At 43.7% G+C, this 21,865-nt stretch overlaps 1 protein-coding gene across 1 annotated transcript in view; it reads right to left on the reverse strand.

The window, feature by feature from the left end:
- The window catches only part of SLC16A12 (solute carrier family 16 member 12), a 79,908-nt gene that overhangs the window by 24,395 nt on the left and 33,648 nt on the right, over positions 1–21,865 (reverse strand).

Here is a 21,865-nt window from a genome sequence, read left to right on the forward strand (position 1 = left end):
AGACGCCCCTGTTCTCTGTATTTAAGAGTCTCTTATAATTTGCCTCCCTTTCTGTTTTTAATCTTATTTTTCCTTTCCTTCCCCTATGTTCATCTGTTTTGTTTCTTTAACTTCACATGAGTGAAATCATATATTTGTCTTTCTGTGATTTATTTAGCTTAGCTTAATACACTCTATTTCCATCCACATTATTGCAAATGGCAGATTTCATTCTTTTTTATCACAGAGTAATATTCCATTGTGTGTGTGTGTGTGTGTATACACACATATACACACACACACACACACACACACACACACACATATATATATATATACACACACATACATACACACCACATCTTCTTTATAACATGGTTTAGTCTAAATGAAAGGGATGCAAGGAAAAATAATATGCCATTTCTGGCTCATGAGCTCAAAGGCCAAGGCACTTTCCCAGGACTTCCACCACTCCCTTTCCATAGACCAGAGCATGGATGTAAGGGTGAGACAGCTATGCCCACACACCAGGACAGCGCCCTGGGGACTGGACAGCTATGGGGTGGAAGGAGCCTGGGTCCCTAGATGATGGTGGAGAAGGGTTGCCTCTCTAGCTCTGGACTACACAATAGCTTTGCACAGTTACACAAAATACCAAAATGCTTCAATTTTATTTGAGCCTCTGTATTTTCAGTCTCTCTGTTACCACAGCTTAGACCACGTACCTAATTATTACACTGAATGAGTCTGATAGTAACTTCTTTGGCATTTCTGACTGGTGATGCTGTAATTTTTATTTTTTAATGAAAAATTGTTTGTCAATGCTGTATTTTCTAAGTGTGTAATTAAAGCAAGAAAGAGAATGGCAAATAAATGAAACAGTATAGAGAGTCCAGCAGCAAGTATATAATAACTCAATATAGCTAAATAAGGTAGCAAAGATTAGTGGAGAAAAAAAGGATTACTCACTGTATCATGTTACACCTCTCCCTCTAGTTCTTAACCTACTAGATAGGTCAGAGTTAAGTGTAAAAAAAAAAAAAAAAAAAAAAGAAAAAAGAAATCATTAAGAATCTAGGTGAAAATAGAGGCAAATATTTATCTGATCTCTAGATAGGAGAAGGGCACCTTGAGATGTAAAGTAACATAACAAACCAAGGGAAAATTTGGTTGATTTGTCTAAATTAAAATTTAACCTTTCCTACATATCAAAACGTGTAATAAATAAAACCAGATGATAAACCACAGACTTGGGAAAAAGATAGCAATACGTGGTTCAAAAAGTAATGGCTGCAACGTTAATTCAATCAACTACCAGCACTCACTGTCTACCATGCGCCAGGCAGTATTTAGGGCACTGGAAATCCTATGGCGGGCAGACTCTACCGTACCCCTATGGTCCCTCCTCCTGTGTTCTTGACTTTGTATCATCCCTGCTCTTGAGTGTGGGTGGGACCCGTGACTTGCTCCTAACCAGAGTAGGGCACAGGTGACTGGACAGGAATCCCACGATGATGGCATCCTGTGTAAGGCTCAGTCATGCTAGAAATGAAAGCTCTCATTCTCCTGCTTGCCTTGAAGAGCAAGCTGCTACACTGCACACTGCCTATGGAGAGGGCCACGTGGAGGGGACTGTGGCCAGCCTGCTGGGAGCTGAGGACGGCCTCCAGGAGACAGAAAACTGAAGTTCTCAGTACTACAACAGAAAGGAAGCAGATTCTGCCAACATCCTAAGTGATCTTGGAAGCCGACTTCTTTTCCTCTATTCCTCAACTGAGCCTCTAGTTGAGAACACAGACTGGCTGACATTTTGACCGTGGCCTGCGACACCCTGAGCTGAGGACCCCGTTAAGCTGTCCTGGATTCTGGCCTCACAGGAACGGTGACGTAAGGTGTTTCTCAGGGTATTTTTTAGTATATTAAACAGACTTCTTAAATTACCATTAGGGATGAATTTTTTAAGAGACGAAAATAAGAGTTTTGACAGGACAGATACATTTTCCACTGGACTGAGCAAATCACTCAGTGCTTGGTACGATTGTATCATGGTCACCAGAAGAAATCTGAAATAATATTAATTCAACGCAACACCATTTCAAATATGGCGAAGCCCGCATTGTTTGGAACACGGGCTATGTACCACTTGGTAAATGATGGGCAAATCAAACTAATAAGATATCTTTTACTTTAAAACCACAATTTTTGAAGGAAACGGCTCACGGTAGAATCTTACAGGTGTGCCTCTTTAAAGCCACCCGAACAAACTGGTGGCCTGTGAGTTCACAGTGAATGGGATCAGTTCCCTTATAAAAGAGGCCCAGAGAGCTCCTTTACCCCCTCTGCCATATGAGGACACAGCTTAAAGAAGTCTGTCTAGGAACCAGGAGACAGGCTCTCACCCAACACCAATCCTGCCAGCACCTTGATCTTGAACCTCCCACCTCCAGAACTGTGAGAAATAAAGGTCTGTCAACCACCCAGTCTGTGGTAGTTTTGTTACAGTCGCCCAAATGGACCAAGACACCTAAAACTTTAGACTTCCAAACTCTCTTGAAAAATTGGAAGTGCTAAAGATACGGAGCTGGCGTTCCTTTGTGGAAGCTATCAGAGGGAGTCAAGTACCAGCACATTCCTGGATAAGGCCCGTATTCCCCACGTCACCCCGTCCCTGACCTCCTGTATCGCCCGGCCCTGCTGTTTCACTCGTATACGACACCTGACAGGCTCCTGCAGCAGATTTTGAACGTCTGCCTGTACAACACTGCCATAACTTCAAGTTTCTTGAACAGCCACATGTGGGTCACATTTATGGGATACTTTTCGTCCAGCACGACTCTCTCTCACAATTTTAATGGGACTAGCATTTGAAGTTCTGCCCACACCTGCACACGCACAACGACATAACTCACTGCTTAGACATAATGAGGTGGCAAGTGTCATGAAATGACAGAATCAATTGTACAAGTCAAGAAGCCAAACTCAGACACCTCTGCCTTGGTTCGGTCCTAGCCTCTTCATAGGTTTTCCCATTAAAATAACCCCAAGGGTAAGCTGTGTTCCAATTTAAGACTATACAGGGGCGCCTGGGTGGCTCAGTCGGTGAAGCGTCCGACTTCGGCTCAGGTCATGATCTCGTGGTTTGTGAGTTCAAGCCCCACGTCGGGCTCTGTGCTGACAGCTCAGAGCCTGGAGCCTGTTTCAGATTCTGTGCCTCCCTCTCTCTCTCTCTGACCCTCCCCCGTTCATGCTCTGTCTCTCTGTGTCTCAAAAATAAATATTTAAAAAAAAATTAAAAAAAAAAAAAAGACTATACATCCACAAACCCATAAATGTCCAGCATAAGGACCATCCCCAGTCAGTGCTGCCCAGTGCAGTTCAAAAATGCTCAAACAGGGACGCCTGGGTGACTCAGTAGGTTGAGCATCCAACTTCACCTCAGGTCATGATCTCACTGTTCTAGAGTTCGAGCCCCACGTTGGGCTCTGTGCTGACAGCTTAGAGCCTGGAGCCTGTTTTGGATTCTGTGTCTCTCTCTCTCTCTCTGCCCCTCTCCTGCTCTCTTTCTCTCTCTCTCTCTCTCTCTCTCTCTCTCTCTCTCTCAAAAATAAATAAACATTAAAAAATTAAAAAATAGAATGCCCAAGGAGGCAGTATAATACAGCGCGATAGATCAGGAATTAAAAAGTTGTTCAAATTCTTTGAACAGTCATCTCATTGCTGGGAAGTTATCCTAAGAAAACAATTTAAGAGAAGATGGACACTATGGGTGAGAAATAATAGTTGCATTATGAATAATATATAAAACAGAAACAACTTAAGTGCTCAACAACTGGGAAGTGTTCGAGAGTTATGACACAAGCAACAAATGGAACAGTATCCACCCCTTTAAAACCATAAACAAGAAGATAATATTGTAATATGGGAAAACATTTATGATGCAATGGTAAGGCAAAAAGCAGCCACTAATATTGTGTGTGCATTGGGAAGGAAGCGATATGAAACTCACGTAAAAGTTGTATATTCGTAACTGTCACAAAGAGTAGGAAGACTGTGCCAGAAGGAATGCAGTTGGAAAGACTATGCAGAAAAGTATACAGCCAGTATGACTGTTATGATTCATTTTCAAAACTGTATTTGATACCATTTTATATATAGTTTTCTTAGGTAATTCAGATCCACTCCTGCACCGTGGACATGCGCACGAAAATTCTTTGTACAGTTTCTCGAAGACTAGAAAGAACTGTATCATTTATTGATGCAACACAATGAAACTTAGGTGATTGTTCAGTAGAAGATATGATGTAGGTAACAAGGCCTGGCAAAAGAAAATATTCCGTTTCATTACAAAAATATTAAGCATCATTAACTTTTACTTCGCCTCTGCGGTCTCCGTTTGTTTCAGCCGAGCAGCTTCTCCCTGGCATTCCCACAATCTAGGAGTTAAGCACCAACTTGAGAGGATCTCTCAAAAGATACAATTGCATGAATCCAAATTAAAGATGGGAGTAACCCTCCCAAGCAGCGCCGAGCTGACGGCACAGCGAACAGAGGTCTGTTGTTAAGTCAAAGTCAACCTGGGTAACACCACAGACCCAGGAACATTCTCACGGGGTTCCAGGGTGGGGAGAAACAGCTCTGAAAGCATCGGTGTGCAGTCCTATGATTAATCAGTCCTCTTGAGCAGGCACACTTGAGCCTCCCAAGCCTCAGAGCTGGGCACTGTCTTCTCCCCTTCACCGTGATGATGCTGAAGCCCAGAGAAGAGAAGGGACTCACCTGGCAGCGCTATGCAGAGATGCAGGTGGAGACGCGTGGTCTGGCGGATTTTGGACGGTGCGCCTGCCCATCCACCCTCCAGATTTCAGAGCGGCTATTGGGCATTTCTTTCAACAAGCCGTGCAAATAATGGTGAAGGCTGAGCACCCATTCGTGTGAGTGCTCATGACGAAAGAAAGGGGAGGGAGCCCACCGGTTAACACAAGGGTATACTGCCCAAAAAATAACTCGTGTTTCTTTCAAAACAGGTCACTTACTAGATTTATATGCCTTCAGAAGAACACAAGTTAGACCAGGCTAACCTAGTTTCATAGAGACTTTGGAGCAACCTGCAGGTCCCCTACAGTATTAGTCTGCACATTCTTATAAATAATTAACTGGCCTGATACGGCACAAATATAATGAAAAAGTCCTTTACTGAGTTAACAGTATACCTAAAACAGTATGCAAAGGAAGCATGTTACCATCACGTAGTTCGTCATTTTACTAATCAGCATCCAATTTATTTCATTTTGACATCCAACCACTGAAATATAATTGCATTCTGCATCTCATTCTGGTTTCAGAAAAATCTTTTTGGAACAAAAGAGGCTCCATATTATGATGTCCCACTAAGATTACTCCTTCACAGTACAAATTAGGCTGTATGCTCAATTTCACTTCATCCTCCTTGCTTTCAAAAATCTAGACATTAGCAAAGAATTCTTGCCAATGGTCCATAACTTTCCAATATAGCACTACATTTTGGGGGCAAATCTTTCATGTTGCCTTCAGTGAAGTTTTCTGAAGTGATCTCCTCTGTCAGAAGACCCACATATTTCTTACAGTCAGGACACTGCTAGAGAAAAGTCCACAGTGGTCCTGGAACCACTCATTTTGTTAGGCTCCCAACATGGTCTATTATTCTTTCCTTCCTCCATTCCCTTCTATGTCCAGTGCCTTAACCTTCATCAAGTACGCTTCTTTATTAATTGCTTTGCAGCCACAAAACAGATAAGGGTGTGTGGGAGAAAGATATCAAGAGCAGGAATCAAGACCATTGGGTCCAACTGATACTACTTAGTAATGACCCTGTGCAAATCACCTCCTCTCTGCTACCATTTCCTGATCTATAAAACCAGGGAGTTGAATTACTGATGTTTCAAACCAGGTGACTGATTATTAATGACCTCTTCCCCCATAGGTGAGTTACCTGGTAGTCCAGACACTCTAAGTAAACTCGGATTGATTCTACTCTTTGTTTTTACTTAAGAATCATGAAATTTGCCAGTCTTTTTTTTTTCCGGCATTTCTAAAATATTCCTCTACTGCAGATAATTTTTGGAAATATCTGATATTAGGTTGGCAAGCTGGTTTTCTCTCATTGGCCCCGTTCTATCATTTTTTTTTTCAACGTTTATTTATTTTTGGGACAGAGAGAGACAGAGCATGAACGGGGGAGGGGCAGAGAGAGAGGGAGACACAGAATCGGAAACAGGCTCCAGGCTCTGAGCCATCAGCCCAGAGCCCGACGCGGGGCTCGAACTCACGGACGGTGAGATCGTGACCTGTCTGAAGTCGGACGCTTAACCGACTGCGCCACCCAGGCGCCCCGGCCCTGTTCTATCATTAAGGCTAAGCCCAGAAGTTTATTGTTGTAGGAAACAAGAAGATGGGTCCTGTCCATAATAACTTCATCCATAAATAAGGAACCAAAGGATTGTGCTGTAGGGGAAGTTTCCACCACACAAAGGGAAAGTAGAAGCATGCCCAGAGATGAAGGGGAAAGGTTTTTTTTTTTTTTAATGTTTATTTATTTTTGAGACAGAGAGAGACAGAGCATGAACGGGCAAGGGTCAGAGAGAGGGAGACACAGAATCTGAAGCAGGCTTCAGGCTCTGAGCTGTCAGCACAGAGCCCGACGCAGGGCTCGAACTCACGGACCGTGAGATCATGACCTCAGCTGAAGTCGGATGCTCAACCGGCTGAGCCACCCAGGCGCCTCCCTTTTTTTTTTTTTAAAGGAAGAGTGATGAGCTGGCTTTCCCATTCTCTCGAGTCCTGAGCAGGGGTAGGTAAGTGGTATAGTGAAGAATTAAACTGGGTATTTGGGGCAGGGGGTTGCAATAAGGAGGCTTGTGCTATGTATCCTGTGGGTAACTGTGGAAAGACCCAACTTCATTGGGTGCCCTTGGCCTGTGATGTGTCAGGGCAGAGAGAAAGCCAAAGACGGTGCCTACTGACCGTCCCTCACCTCCCATGTGACACAGAAGTGGCCCAGATGCTCTTCCGTATTCTCTGTGGAGACATGAAATACATCTAAGCGATGAGAGGCAGGGCTGTGGCAAAGGGGAAACAGGCTGAGCCAAACGGAAATCATGGCTGATCTTCACACGAAGATCTGCAACAAGAAAGATGGGGAATCCCCCCAGGTCCTGGCCATAAAGGCAGTACGGACTGTAAGTTTCACCAGTAGCACATGCGTCAGCATGGTACACGGTGAGGACAGAAGCCAACACCCAGAGACCAGCCAGATGAGAGTCGTGGGCAGGACGCCCAGGCACCAACACCAAGGAAACCTGTGCCTAGGCTAGTACGAACTCAAGGACCTGCATGCCAACCACCTCCTCCACCATTATGCATGAGTTCTCCCCGAAGCCAGACAGGCATAGAGGAGAGGGAGGGATAAACACCACAGAAAGGAGAAACAACACTTACTTAGAGATTAACCTTGGATTTGGCTAAATATTGATCCCAGAAGACTGAGCGAAGATGCAAGAGAGTACTTTCAACTTGCAAAGGCTGCTAGAAACGTGTTGAAATTGAGGTGCAATTCATACACAATAAAACACACCCATTTTTAAGTCTTTGTTTTGATGACTTTTTGATGTATACACTCACATAACCACAACCACCACAACCAAGATATAGAACATTTCCATCACCCCAAATATTCCCTCGCGCTCCTCTGAAGTCAGTCTCAACCAACCTCAGCACCACGCCCCCACTGACTTGTTTTCTGTCCAACATAGATTTATTTTGTCAGTCAAGAATTCCATAAAAATGGAACCACACAACAGGGACTATTTTGTTTCCAGCTTCTTTCACTCATGATAATGTTTTGAGATTCATCCAAGTTGCTGTGTGTATCTGTAGATTCCTTTTTATTATTGAATAGTAACCTATATAATGGATATACTGCGATTTATTTATGTAGTCATCTGTTGATGGACATGTTGTTTCCAGTTTTAGACGATTATGAACAAAGCTTCTGTGACATCGCCTATACAAGTCTTTTCGTGGACATCTATTTTCGTTCTCTTAAGTAAATACATAGGAATGAAATTGCCGAGTCATGTTGTAAGTATATACTTAACTTTAGAAGAAACTGCCAAACTTTTTTTCAAAAATGGCTGTACAATATTATTAGTAATATATCAGAAGTCCAGATGCTCCAGTGTATAATGGATTCACATTGTAGTTTCTTTTTAAGTTTATTTATTTATTTTTGAGAGAGATCACAGGGGAGGGGCAGAGAGAGAGGGAGAGGGAGAGAATCCCAAGCAGGCTCCGCACCAGCAGTGCTGAGCCTGATGCAGGGCTCGAACAGACGAACCATGAGATCACGAACTTAGCTGAAACCAAGAGTTGGACGCTTCACCGACTGAGCCACCCAGATGCCCCACACCTTTTAGTTTTAATTTGTGCTTCCCTGATGATTAAGGATACTAACCAGTTTTTTCATGTACTTATTAACTACTCATACATCTTCTTTTGTCTATTCAAATATCATGCACATTTGGGGGGGGTTGTCTTTTTATTGAGATATAAAAATTCTTTGTATGTTGTAGATACAAGCCCTTTGTAGACATATGTATTACAAATATTTTCTCCCATTCTGTGGCTTGCCCATTCGTTCCTTAGTGGTGCATTTTGAAGAACAGAAGCTATTACTTTTGACGAACAGGAATTTATTATTTTTTCTTGTATAGTCAATTATAGTATTTCTATATATTAGGGTGAGCAATTACAAATTAAAATTTAAAAATACTACTTTATAGTAGCATCAAAAACCATGAAATGTCCAGGAACAAACTTGACATAACATTTGCATTATTTTTACACTAAAAACTCCAAAACAGTGCTGAGAGAGGTTTATAAATGCCTAAAAGAGAGAGAGAGAGAGCTACCACGTCATTCCACGGAAGATGCCGAAATCTATCCAAGTTGACTGATCCTTTCAGTGGCGAGGAATCACAGAGGACGCCAGGTACACCGAAGGGCAATCTTCCAAGTATGCCATGAGAGGATTCCAACACTTTTCTGCACAGCATTTATAGCCTTTATAGCAGTGGAGCAAAGCGTTCCAGCTGGTAACCCTGCAGACTCGTAGCCTGGGCCAAACACAAGCTCTGACAAGGACTGAATGGGGAGGGAAGTTAAAGAAAGTTCTCCCTGCTTGGGTTTGCACAGTCTGTGGCTCAGGGACCCACCTATTTTTTCCATCGGAGTCTCTGGGTCTTAGGGATGACTCCTAACGCATATGGATTTATTTATTTTTGTTGCTCAATGATATCACATGTGTGCTATGAAAAATATTGTTCTTAGTAAAGAAAAACTAGTGATTCGCTTTTGCCCCCTCTCCTCTCTGCTTCTCTCTGCTTAGTCCTCCAACAGATCCTGGTAACAGGGGAGTAAAACTACTGACTTCAACCAGAAAGCTGGGGCTGTCTCTTGGGCACCTTTGCGCACTAAACTGAGAAATTCTGACTTCTGGCAATGCAGCTGCTCAAGTTCCTACCTTGTGTGAGACTTCGGGGACAGGAATACGTTACAGAAGACCTAGAATAAACAGCAGAGCAATTTATATGGTATTTGGTCTACACAAGGGAGAAAAAGGTACGACTTGTGATTCCTGTAAGGCGCAGAGAGCAGAAAGCAACATTCTTTCCCTTGCCGCCAGCTCCTAACCCACAGAAGCTGCTGAGTCTAGGCAACGTCAGAAAAATGCTTACTTCTGCGTCTAACAGTTTGTTGATGGTGCAACTCATAACCAGGAGCTTGCTCCCTCCCACTTACTGTTTTCTTCTGCAGTGACGGAGTTCTTTTCTCTCCTATTTGGAAAGGCATGTAAAAGAAGTGACAGGCCTGAGCTGTAGCCCTCTTTGATAAAAATATGTGTGTGTGTACATGTATGTATACACACACACACACACACACACACACACACAATATGCAGTCAGAGATGCCTGGGCCTGGGACAGTGTCTGGTATGAAGCTGGCATTCAACATTTGTGTGGTTCAGTGAATAAATCCTGGAGTCTAACTCCGTGGCCTTGCGGAGTCTAATTTTGCACTCTTACGGCATATGGAGTTATTAGGTGAGAATATGTTATATCAGAGGCTTCTTGGCTGCAGAGGAGAACCTCGGGGCTTGTGAGGAATTTCATAGGGTCTTTCTGTTAGCTGACAGAGAGCCTTCTATCGGAGCACAGTGCCGCCTGTCTATACCACAACATTTTCCTCGCTCTGTAATCGCTGTTGCTGCCATGTGGTTGGAATGGGAGGGGCGACCAGTCCGTTATTTTGGTGGGCTAGAACTTAACCCCTCAGGTCATACAGGGTCGTGGAGAATGGCCGTTTGAAAGCCACAGTGAAGTCTGCACAGAGTGTGAACTCCCTGGGAGCGGGGACCCTTGACGCTTCAGTGCCTCGGACACTGGCACTCAATAAATACTTAGGGAATGAATATCCCCAGTTCTCACGTTCTGGACATTTTCTCAAATCGCATGGGGAAGGGGGAAGGGGAGCTTGAGGAATGGGGGGAAGAAATTACCCATCATTCTTTGTTCTTTTAACCCACTGTCAAACCAGGTTGACCAGCCTTCCCAGCATCTGGGTAACAGAGCCTTAAGTGAATGTATCTCACTGAGTATACCAAGCATGGCCAGATCCTGACCCCCGACCAGGCTAAACCTGGAAACACAACTTCACTGCTAGTATAATATAAAAACTCAGATTTTTCCTTCCTGAGTAGGGAAAACCTGGTTCTTCCCTCTGGGCGTTTCTCTCCTATGAGTCTCCTTAACCTCCCACACAAAACACGCTTCTGTCACTTCTGGTCACCAAACACGTGGAGGTTTCCCCCACACCATTAAGAACTCGACTCAATTCTGATACTGTCAACCCAGAGAGAGTGTCAGATCCCACAGGTTGAGGGTTCGGGCCCAGAAGTCTGCCTCTCACCTTACCTCCAGACACCAGACACAAGCCTAGGATGTCATCTGAACTTCTGACCAACATACTGTAGGCGGGCAGTTCTAATGACCTCTTCCTTGGGTTCAACTATTTTGCTAGAGCGGCTCACTGAACTCAGGGAAACGCTTGCTTGCATTTACCAGTTTACTGTAAAAGGGTACGATAAAGGACACAGATGAGCATCCAGATGGAAGAGACACATAGGGCAAGGTATGTGCGAAGGGCCGCAGGACTTCCACGCTGTCTCCAGCCATGACGCTCTCCCAGCACCTACATGCATTCGCCAAACCAGAAGCTTCCCGAACCCCACACCACTGGGAATTTATGGAGACATCCTCCATAAATCCAGAGACAGGGTCAATTAGCTCCATTTTCAGCCCCTCTCTCTTCTCTGAAAAAGAGAGGTGGATGTGAGGCTGAAAATCCTGCGCTTCTAATCAAGGCTTGGCCTTTCTGGTGACCAAGAGAGAGGCTAAAAATGCACACGGGTTGCTGGAGGGCTCACCTACAGGGCCTGGCACTCAGCCCACGGTCTGCCTCACACACTGCACAGGCCATCAAATTCCACAGGCCCTTAGAGATGTTTATTTTTGCGCTCCGCAGACTCTGCTCACTGCTTGAGCCACAGTAGGTCACGCAAAGGACAAGGTGTTGCCAAGGCTGAGAATGTGGTGTACTTTTTGGTTCAAGACCGAGGACCTGAGTTTCTTTCTGGAAATAAAAAAACTTGGAAAGGATTTTACAAAAATTCTTTCAAGATGTGGGTGGTCACCTCTGTCTCGATCCTGATAGAACGAGTTAGAACGGAACCAGTTCATTCTACTTTCTCCTAGTTTGGGACCCAAGGAAAAGTCTGGTGAATTTTAACAGCAAAGGCCTTGGAGGTAGTTGCCAACTTCTTCACGTGTGAGTTTGCACTAAACGTTTAAAAATATTTCCTAAAATAAATAAATAAAATATTTCCTTAGCCAAACATGGCCACACACACACATATGCGCTAATTTATTTAAGAGAAACCGAGCCCGAGTTGGGGAGAGGGGCAAGTGAGAGAATCCCAAGCAGGCCCCATGCTCAGCACAGAGCCGATGTGGGGCTCGACCCCATGACCCTGGAATCATGACCTGAGCCAAAATCAAGAGTCGGTGTCTTGGCGTGCCTGGGTGGCTCAGTCAGTTAAATGCCCGGCTCTTGATTTCAGCTTAGGTCATGATCTTACGGTTCATGGGTTCAAGCCCTGCCTTTGAGCTCTGTGCTGACAGCACGGATCTTGCTTTGGATTCTTTCTCTCTCTCCCTCTCTCTCTCTCTCCCCCCCCCCCCCACACACACGCTCTCTCTCTCTCTCAAAAACAAAATAAATAAACATTAAAAAGAACAGTTAAAAAAAGAAGAGTCAGATGCTCAACCGACTGAGCCACCCAAGCACTCTAGCAATGGTTATATTTTTAATATGTTTACTGATTAAGAAAATATATAAAGACAAGAGGTAAAATGAATCTCATGGTATTTTCAAATATATTTTATTTTACAAATCACTAAGGCGCTTACAAACATTTGAAAGAGCCTGACAACTGTGTAAGATATTACCCTGTTTATGGATGAGGATGCTGCGTGTGCGTGTGGGTTTGCATATCCTGTACTAACTCTCTTGTCTCCTTCCAGGTCAGAGACCCCCCCGATTAGAAGCCCCTCTCTGTCTATTAAGGGTAGGGTTGGTGCCTTGGAGACCATAAATTCCTTCTGGTTTACTAGGTGTTTTTTTTTTTTTTTTGGTTTTGTTTTGTTTTTTTATCCAAGGTCCTTTTTTATCCAAGGCCAGGAAGTTGGGGAGGCTTCCACAAAGACATTTAGAAAGATGTGAGCTGTGTTCATAAACTCTAACAAAGGTCAGTAGAGTCCCCAGGGGGTAGTAATAGTGGAAGATATTGCCACCTCTAGGTTTGAAGGACAGTTACTGGAACCTTCTATAAAGTCACCATAGAAAATCCCGAGCAAAGGAAAGCAGCCAGTCCACAAGGATCAGACAGTAAAAGAGCCAAGGACACAAATGCACCAGCCTCACACTCCAGATGCCTTCCAAGTCCTCTCAGTGGCTGGACTCAAGGGGGACCCATTTGATGCAGCCCACACGTCAGTCTCCCAGGGTGGAAATGGATAAACAGTGAACTTGGACAAATGGAAGCCGTCTGGCACACCAGTGTGGGCTGTAAGCTTGTGTCATGCACCAGGGCTCTGGTTAAAAGATGAGGTCAATTCCTGAACTGCAGCCAGGCTTGCCTTTAGACAAGAGCAAGTCGCTCAAGGTTACCAACTCCAACCTTTTGGCTTATTTCAAATACAAAACTCAGTTGTGAAACTGACCTCCTCCTTTGCTGCTCTTACTTTAGTCCTCCCTTAGTTTCAGCCAGCACTCACCCTTAAAGGGACAATGCCCAAATCTGCCTCTCTGCTGCCGACATTCCTCAACTTGTGGACTCAAACTTCCAATAGCCTCCGGGGTACCTCAAACTCACATGTCCAAAAGAGCACAGGCTATTCTCCCCTGGAAACACAGTGAGTGTGTGTGTGTGTGTGTGTGTGTGTGTGTGTGTGCGCGCGCGCACGCATGCACACGTTTAATGCTTTCAGTATTTTCCAACTAGGCATACTAGAACACTCTGAGTCCCCTTGACAACTCCCCAGCTCTCATAACCAGCGAGTGCAACTCATGGCTTCTGCTTGTGTGCCTGTCACATCTGCCCTCCCTTTTGAGTTTCCCTTTGTCTTGTACCTGAGCCACGCTGAAGCCCACCCCAGTGTTCTGGTTCCATCTATCACTTACAGAGTGACCCCATTTAGACTTCTCTGCTACTCACTAATTGCAACTCTTATTTAGTGTCTCAGTGCCCCAGCTGCCATATCTGCGGGACAGATCCATGTACAATACCTACAAATGGGGACAAAGGCCTTCTTTCGATTGATTCCATGTGTCAGGGACTCCAGCAGATGTGACATCCTTAACCTGTCTCAACCTCCTCACTTCCTTTTCTCCATAGGAGGAAAGCAGTTACCTGATTTGTGAGTTTGGGAGAAACAGATACAGTTGCACATATTCAGTTCCGCCTTTCTCACCCTTGTCTCCCCGGCCCTCCGCCCCTCCACTTGGGATCTGCCTGTTAGTAGACCGTGCTCATCCTTCTCAGGTCTTCCACACTATAAATGAGATAGGGGCAGGTGCCCTTGCCAGTAAGCCTGTGGTTGTCCGGGGCTGGCAGGGACTACGACTAGGTAAATCTGTACTGTTTATGGGGAAAGTATTGCAATCCTACTTGGCTGGTAGTCCCAAGCCTCGTTCCCCAATTATCGGTAATCATTAGCACGGGAGGTGGCATTTTGATCTTCTTCTGTTGGCTATCTGTTTCTACCTCTACACTGGTTCAGAATTTAGGGAAAAGATGAGTGTTTTTTATTGATCCTTTCAAATCCCAATGCCTACCTCGTGGAGTTATTTGGAAAATGAAATAAGTAACCCATATTATATCACGAAGCATAGACCCTCCCCACAGCATAAGCGTTCAAATAAATGTTAGCTATTACTACTCTAATTGTTACAGACTGCCTCCATGAGCCATAGGAGAGGGATAAGATTCAATATTTTATGATAATTTTTTAAATGTTTATTTATTTTGGGGGGGGGGCAGAGAGGGAGACAGAGGACTGTCAGCACAGAGCCCTATGTGGGGCTTAAACTCACAAACCGTGAGATCATGACGTGAGCCAAAGTTGGATGCTTATCCGACGGAGCCACCCAGGTGCCCTGATTATTATAATTTTTTATATTGAGATAGCATGGGGGGGGGGATAACAGTTATATCAAGTGGAACCTCAAAAACTGCAAAAGAAGACCTATCATCCTCCCCTCTCCAGAGACTTCACACTGGAGCACATATGTGTGTTCTGAGGCTGCGTGTGAAAAATGTTCTCAAAGAGCAGTTCCCTGAGAAGGAGGCTTACAAGAGGCTCTTAGGCCATGATGCAGTTGGACATAGTGACATAACACAGTTAAAAAAAAAAATTTTTTTTTTGAGACAAAGCGTGAGTGAGGGAGAGGAGCAGAGAGAGGGAGAGAGAGAATCTTAAGCAGGCACAGAGCCCAACGTGGGACTCGATCTCACGACTGTGAGATCATGACCTGAGCTGAAGTCAAGTCACGCTTAACCGTCGAAGCCATCAGGCGCCCCTAGAAAAACATTTTTATTTATTTTTTAAATTTTTTAATGTTTATTTATTTTTGAGAGAGAGAGACAGACAGAGACAGAGCACGAGCAGGGGAGGGGCAGGGAGAGAGGGAGACATAGGGCCCGAAGCAGGTTCCAGGCTCTTTGTTGTCAGCACAGAGCCGGACTCGGGGCTTGAACTCACAAGCTGTGAGATCATGACCTGAGCCGAAGTCGGCCGCTTAACCGACTGAGCCACCCAGGTGCCCCTAGAAAAACATTTTTAAGAGAAAAAAGAAATCCACATTCCTCTGACAGGATCTCCCCCGTTAAAGGATTCCAGGGGTTCCCTCCTCCCTCTACTACTGACCTTGATGCCTTTAAAACTGCCACAAATGCGAACACTGGATCACATTTTTAAGCATGCACAACAGCGCGCTTGGGGTGGGACCAGACATCTCCGGCTTAGAAACCCAACTCAGACAACTGCTGGCTGAGTGGCCTTGACCACGGGACTTAGCTTGCTGAATCACAGTCTACCGCTGTGTCTGTGGGAGTTAATAGTTCCTCTCTAATAGGGCTTTAATGAGGATTGAAGGGCACAGTACACGTAAAAGCACCTAGCACCTACCAAAAAATTCACGTATTAACACAGTACACACTCACAAAATACTTACCTAAGTTAAACTCATACCAGTTACTAGTTCCAGTAGTGACATGATTAGCAAATTATTAGTCAATGAGTATCTTCATTATAGCTGAAAGTACCCATGTTTCTCTTGCTAGAGTATCCAAAGGAAAAAAGCCAAGGAGCCACCCAATGACTTCATGTTGCTACGTCAACTTTCTCTTATGCTACAGAGACGATACAAAAGAGTAAATAATGGAGAGAGAGTGGCAGAGAAAATGAAAGAGAAAACAATACATCCAAGAAATACAATGTCTTTTGAACATGTAAGCCAATTTTCACTTCTTTGCAGTATTTAGTTGGTCCTTTTGAAATGCACACAGCAATTCTTTGCAGGCAATTACCTGTATACCAAACATCCATAGCCACATTCTCTCCCCTTTTAATGACTTTTCCTAAGAGGTACAGGGAGGGCACGTCCAAGCCATGGATTATTATGAAGCCTTTCCCAATGATGGTCATGAGGACTGGGGCACCACCAAAAACACGCCTATGCTGGGCAAACCCAAAGTCAGAACACAAAATGTGCGTGCTCTGAGCACACCTACAGAAAATACAGATGCATACAGACACAATGAGAAAGGAATGTACAAAAATGGAAAGTAGTTGTGTGAGGAAAGTAAGATGATGAATGGTCTTTTCGTGTATTTTTTGAAAGTCTCATAATACTCATGGCCTTCTTACAAACAGTAACAAAACCATTTTTACACAGTTGTAACTAAGTAAGCTGGGTTTTTCCATTTTCCATACATTTATATATGCTTTTTTATATATTTTACAGAGATAACATTTCCCGTTTATGATGTTTATCACGCTTATGTTTACTGTCCTTATTCAAACTTGTCAAGATCTTTCTCCTTCCAGTAATACCTGAGAGGGCTTTGCTTCGGGACCACTCTCTCATACATGAATTAAAGGGTACCCCTCACTTCTTTTCTTCCCAACAGGCTGAAAACAAGAAATCTATTTGTGGAAAGAGAAGCTTTCTGATCATATTTTAAGGTTGTCTAAGGAAACAATTCAATTGGCAGAGTTTAATTTTTATCGTTGTTTTTCTTTTCGTGTATGTGTATGTGTGGTGTGGGGTATGTGGTATGGTGTGGTGTGTGTATGTAAAATAAATTTATTCCAGCATGGTCTTTCACTATAATTTCCAAGTTTGTTCTCCTCTTACAAAGTGACGCAATATTTGTTGTTTATTTATTTATTTTGGGGGGGGGGAGGGAGGGAGGGGGGGAAGAGAGAGAGAGAGAGAGAGAGCCCTCGCCCACATGTGTGCAAGCAGGGGAAGGGCAGAGAGAGGGAAAGAGAGAATCCCAAGCAGGTTCTGTGCTGCCAGCACAGAGCCTGATGCAGAGCTTGAATCCACAAACCGCCAGATCATGACCTGAGCTGAGGTCGGATGCTTAACCGACAACCACCCAGACACCTCAGTAATGCAATATTTGATGAGTAAATAACAGGGAATGAACATGTCCACCTTAACAACTGTACTGGATGGAATAAGAATGTTCTTGCTCAGGACATTCTAGGCTCCCATAAGAATCTCATTCGGTCTTCTTTGACCTGTGTTTTGAAAGAATGTGGACAATGACAGAATTGTCTTCTCTGGGGGCAAGGGAAGGAGTTACTTAACATCTTCAGAGTAAGAATAAATAAAGGCTTGAGTTATATTGGATACTTGCAGGATCTTGGAATGAGAATAATCTGAACCAAGAAAATAAACATTTTCATTTCTACAAGACAATCATCATCTATAAGATTGAGAAGTACAGCTTTGCAGGTACTTAATCACTCATGTCTTAAACTGGTATTCCTCACTTAGAATAGAGTGTCGAATAATATAAATTCAATTTACTTGGTTCTCATTTCTCAAAAACGCAACTAATTAAGAACACAGCAAAAAAGGCTGATGGGGGGGGGGGTCGGCGCCTGGGTGCCTCAGTTGGTTAAGCATCCGACTTGATTTCAGCTCAGGTCATGATCTCACAGTTCATGGGATCCAGTCCCGCATTGGGGCTATCATCCCACGATCAGTGCAAAGCCTGCTTGAGGTTCTCTCTCTCCCTCTTCCTGCCCCTCCCCCGTTTGCTTTCTCTCTCTCAAAAAATAAATAAACTTAAAAAAAAAGGCTGATGAATGGCTGAAGTCTATGTTCCAAAGGCCAGTGTGTTTCCACTGTATCTTCTACATGAACAAGTTATGGGTTTCAGGCCCACCAACGGTAAGCAGTAGTCATAGTGTTGGGGGGGGGGGGTTTGGTATCACAGACAAATCTGTAACCAAGTGTGAGATCACTGTTGACAGTCTGAGAGCAACAGAGACAACCTAGAATAAAAGAAACAAAGAGAAAAAGATAAAAAAAGAAAAGACCCAGAAAAAGTCAAGAGCCTGGAGTCATTTTGTAAAATTAACCAGAGCAGAGGCAGAAATCTCTAGCATTTGTGGCAATTAGCTGAAATAGTTCCTAATGAGCTATTTGGTCCCCAGAAGATGGAAGGGGAAGCTGATGCGTGTCTTGCAGGGTTGGTGGGCAGCAAGCTCACTGCCTGGCACGGGTGAGCATCTGGGGTTACATGGAAAAGCCTCCTGTGGTTTATGAAACAAACAAGAAGTCCACAAAGACTGAGAAATGGACATCCCCTCAACCTCAGACAAAGAAGGAGGTTTAGGATTAAAAACAAACAAACAAAAAAAGGATCATTAACTCTTTCTGGGGAAGAAAGAGTTGAAAAACCAGAGCCAAATGTAATTGGTAATTTACATATGTAAGTTATGTAACCGTGACATGTACTAAGTAGAAACAGAGGGAGGAGAAGAAACCAATGTTACAGAAACAGAGGCCTCCTAGATCCCTTATTTCTCCTCTTCTCGACTCAGCTTCTAGTATGGATAATGTAATTCTGAGGAAAAGTTCCTTTTGCAGTCGGCAGTTCAAAGGTCCTAGGTCAGAAAGCAGTAGATACACAGTGTTCCATAAGAGATCTGTGTTGCTTCCTAGCAGTGAATGGACCCCTGCAGGTCAAAAGATGCTCAAGGATGAAATTTGGAAGTATGGGATGAAATGAAGACCTTCTCACTGCCCGGCGGCAGTGCTCCAGAAAGCTGCTGGAGGGCCACCATCAATCCCTTTCACAGCTGGCTGGGAAGATCTGTGGGATCTGTACAAAGGGTCAGATTCCTCCAAACGAGCATGGCCATCCTGGGCAAGGCAACAAGACTTCTCTAAGGGGGAATAACATTTGACTGACTAATTGGGTATTTAAAGGAAATACCCAGGATGGTGTGGCCAAAAGACAACTCGGCATTTTAATTCTATAGATGAATATTATCAAAATAGCAACAAGCTACTATTTTGTGAGCATCGATCCACAGGCGAGGCACTGCGCTCAGGGAGTCACATACACAATAGTCTTTCAGAAGAGGATCTGGGTACCTGCTCCTCACTGTCGGTGGCATCATGGTACCTTGATTTTGCATAGCAGAATTTCCCTTTCCTTTCTGAATTAATTCCAAGCCTCCAGAAGTGCTGAGAGCTTGGCAACCAAACCCCCTCACCCTCGAATAGACTGTGGGAGAGTCAGTGAGGTTTGAAAATAACCTCGCTTTGGGGCACCTAGGTGGCTCTGTAGGTTACATACCCAACTCTTGGTTTCAGCCTAGGTCATGATCTCAAGGTTTGTGGGTTCGAGCCCCACATCAGGCTCCACACTGGCAATGTGGAGCCTGCTTGGGATTCTCTCTCTCTCCCTAGCTCTCTGCCCCTCCCCCACACTCTCTGTCTCTCTCCTCATCTCTCTCATAATAAATAAATGAACTTAAACAATTTTTTAAATAATCTAGCTTTAATTAATTTGGGCATTGCAATACGTACGCCTGGGATACCAGCAGCAACAAACCAATTACAATGACAGTTCTCCACCAAATGATGCCTTACAAATCTACAGATGCTCCTTTTCTGAGCAGTATGGATTCCCAAAGGACCACTTCCCACTTATAAAAGAAATAAGGAGGAAGGATGTGTCCTAGGATGGAAAAAGCTCAAGGGGAACTGAGATACAGGCTATAGCCAGACATGGCAAGGTCTGGTTGAGATCATTCTGCACAGTATCAAGATAAGTAGAAGCTTTGATGTGACAAGAGTCAAAATGAGAACTGATATGTCAGGAAAGTGACTAGAGAGTGGCTCACTTCCCTGTCGGCACTAGATATCTTACAGCCTCATGGAAGGAGTCTTTCATGAGGAAAGAAAGAGTGATTATACTTGTTACTTTTAAACAGTTGTCTTTACAAAATGTGGGTATATCAATATCAATGGTATTATCATTGTCAAAAAAGCCTTACAATTATTCTTGGTATTGTTTTCATTTAAATAAGGAAACCAGGCCCACCATTTTATAGACACACTATTTTGACCTTAACACTACTGCTCAAATGAATAATCAATATCACACTCAGACGTGGTTTCCAATGATTTTTGATGTTTCCAAAAATCATAGTCACTTTCTTGGAGTGAATAGCCATTGTTGAGGACATTCAAAAGAATATGCTAAAGATTTAAAGCAGTTTCAAAACATGAGGCTCTAAAATATTGTGAACAATAGACTGACCTTAAAAATTCCTAAGGTAGCTGCTTTTATGAGGATAATATCATTTGGATATATATTTCCTTTTGAGTCAATAGTGTATTACATGTATCTAAACCTGTGAACATATAATAATGTTTGTTATTTCAGAAATGATGGAAAAAAAAAAGGTGTAAATCTATTATTGAATAGTCCCTAAAGGTATCATCAGTTCAAGTGCTTCTGTGATCAAGAGAGTCAATATAATTTCTGGTCTTCATCAAGGGGAAATAGGGACAAACTAAAAAAATGTAATTCCCCTTGTATCAAACATCAGCATCCATAATGCTACAGTTCCATTCACTTGAAAATCAAGAAAAATAGAACAATTTCAGAAGGGTCCACGAAAGATGACTACAGTGTCTCAAGACATCAAAGGTCTTCATAGGAAGAGAAATGAAAACGTAGGGCTCTTCTTCAGTAGGCAAAGAAATAGATCAAAGGTTAATGGGCTTGAAGATTAAAAAATCACGACGAGTAGGTATGATGAATCTGGACTTGCAACAAATCTCAGAACCTGCCAGCAATTCCGGAAGGCTAGAAGAGACTGCGGTGGCTTATATGTAATACAGTATTCTCTGATTCTTAAGTCTTCCAGCAATCCTACACCAACGGCGTGTCCACAATTCAATTCTGACACTATCAACCCAGAGTTAGCATCAGAACTTACAAGTTAAGGGCCTCGTCTACAAGACTGCCCCCGCTCCAGATGCCATCTCAAATTCTGGGCCACTTGTACTCCTGACTGACCAGCTAGAAACTCGAGTTCCTACGCCCCCCTCCTCAGGCTTGATAATTTGCTAGAACAGCTTACAGAGCTCAAGAAAACACTTTACTTACATATACTGGTTTATTATAAAGGATACAGAGGAAACTGATGAAGAGGTACATAAGGCAAGGACCAGAAGGGTCCCGAGTCAGGTGCTTCCGTCTGTGGACTTAGGACAGGCCACCCTCCTGGCAGATGAATTCATGTGGATGTGTTCACCAACCTGGAACCTCTCTGAATTGCTAACAGCCAGATGAGAAGTACTGAATGCCTCATAGGTGCTGTGTTCGAAGGGTTGAGCGACAAGAACGAAAAACCCAAAAACAAAAAACAAGAACCAAAAAACAAACTCCCACCTGACTCACTACAGAGCCCGATCTCTAGCCCCACTTCTTGCTGCTCCCAGGAAATGAGTGAGTATGGCTGAAAGTCCAAATCACATGGTCATTCTGGTGACCAGCCCCATCCTGAGGCTACCCAGGGCCCCGCCCTACATCACCTCCTTAGCAGACTCCAGTGTGCTAAGAAGTGGTTCCTTATGAATAACAAAAGACATTCCCCTATCACTCAGGAAATGCCAAGAGTTTTAGGAGTGC

Source organism: Leopardus geoffroyi, chromosome D2, assembly GCF_018350155.1.
Source record: "Leopardus geoffroyi isolate Oge1 chromosome D2, O.geoffroyi_Oge1_pat1.0, whole genome shotgun sequence".
Classification (NCBI taxonomy): Eukaryota; Metazoa; Chordata; class Mammalia; order Carnivora; family Felidae; genus Leopardus; species Leopardus geoffroyi.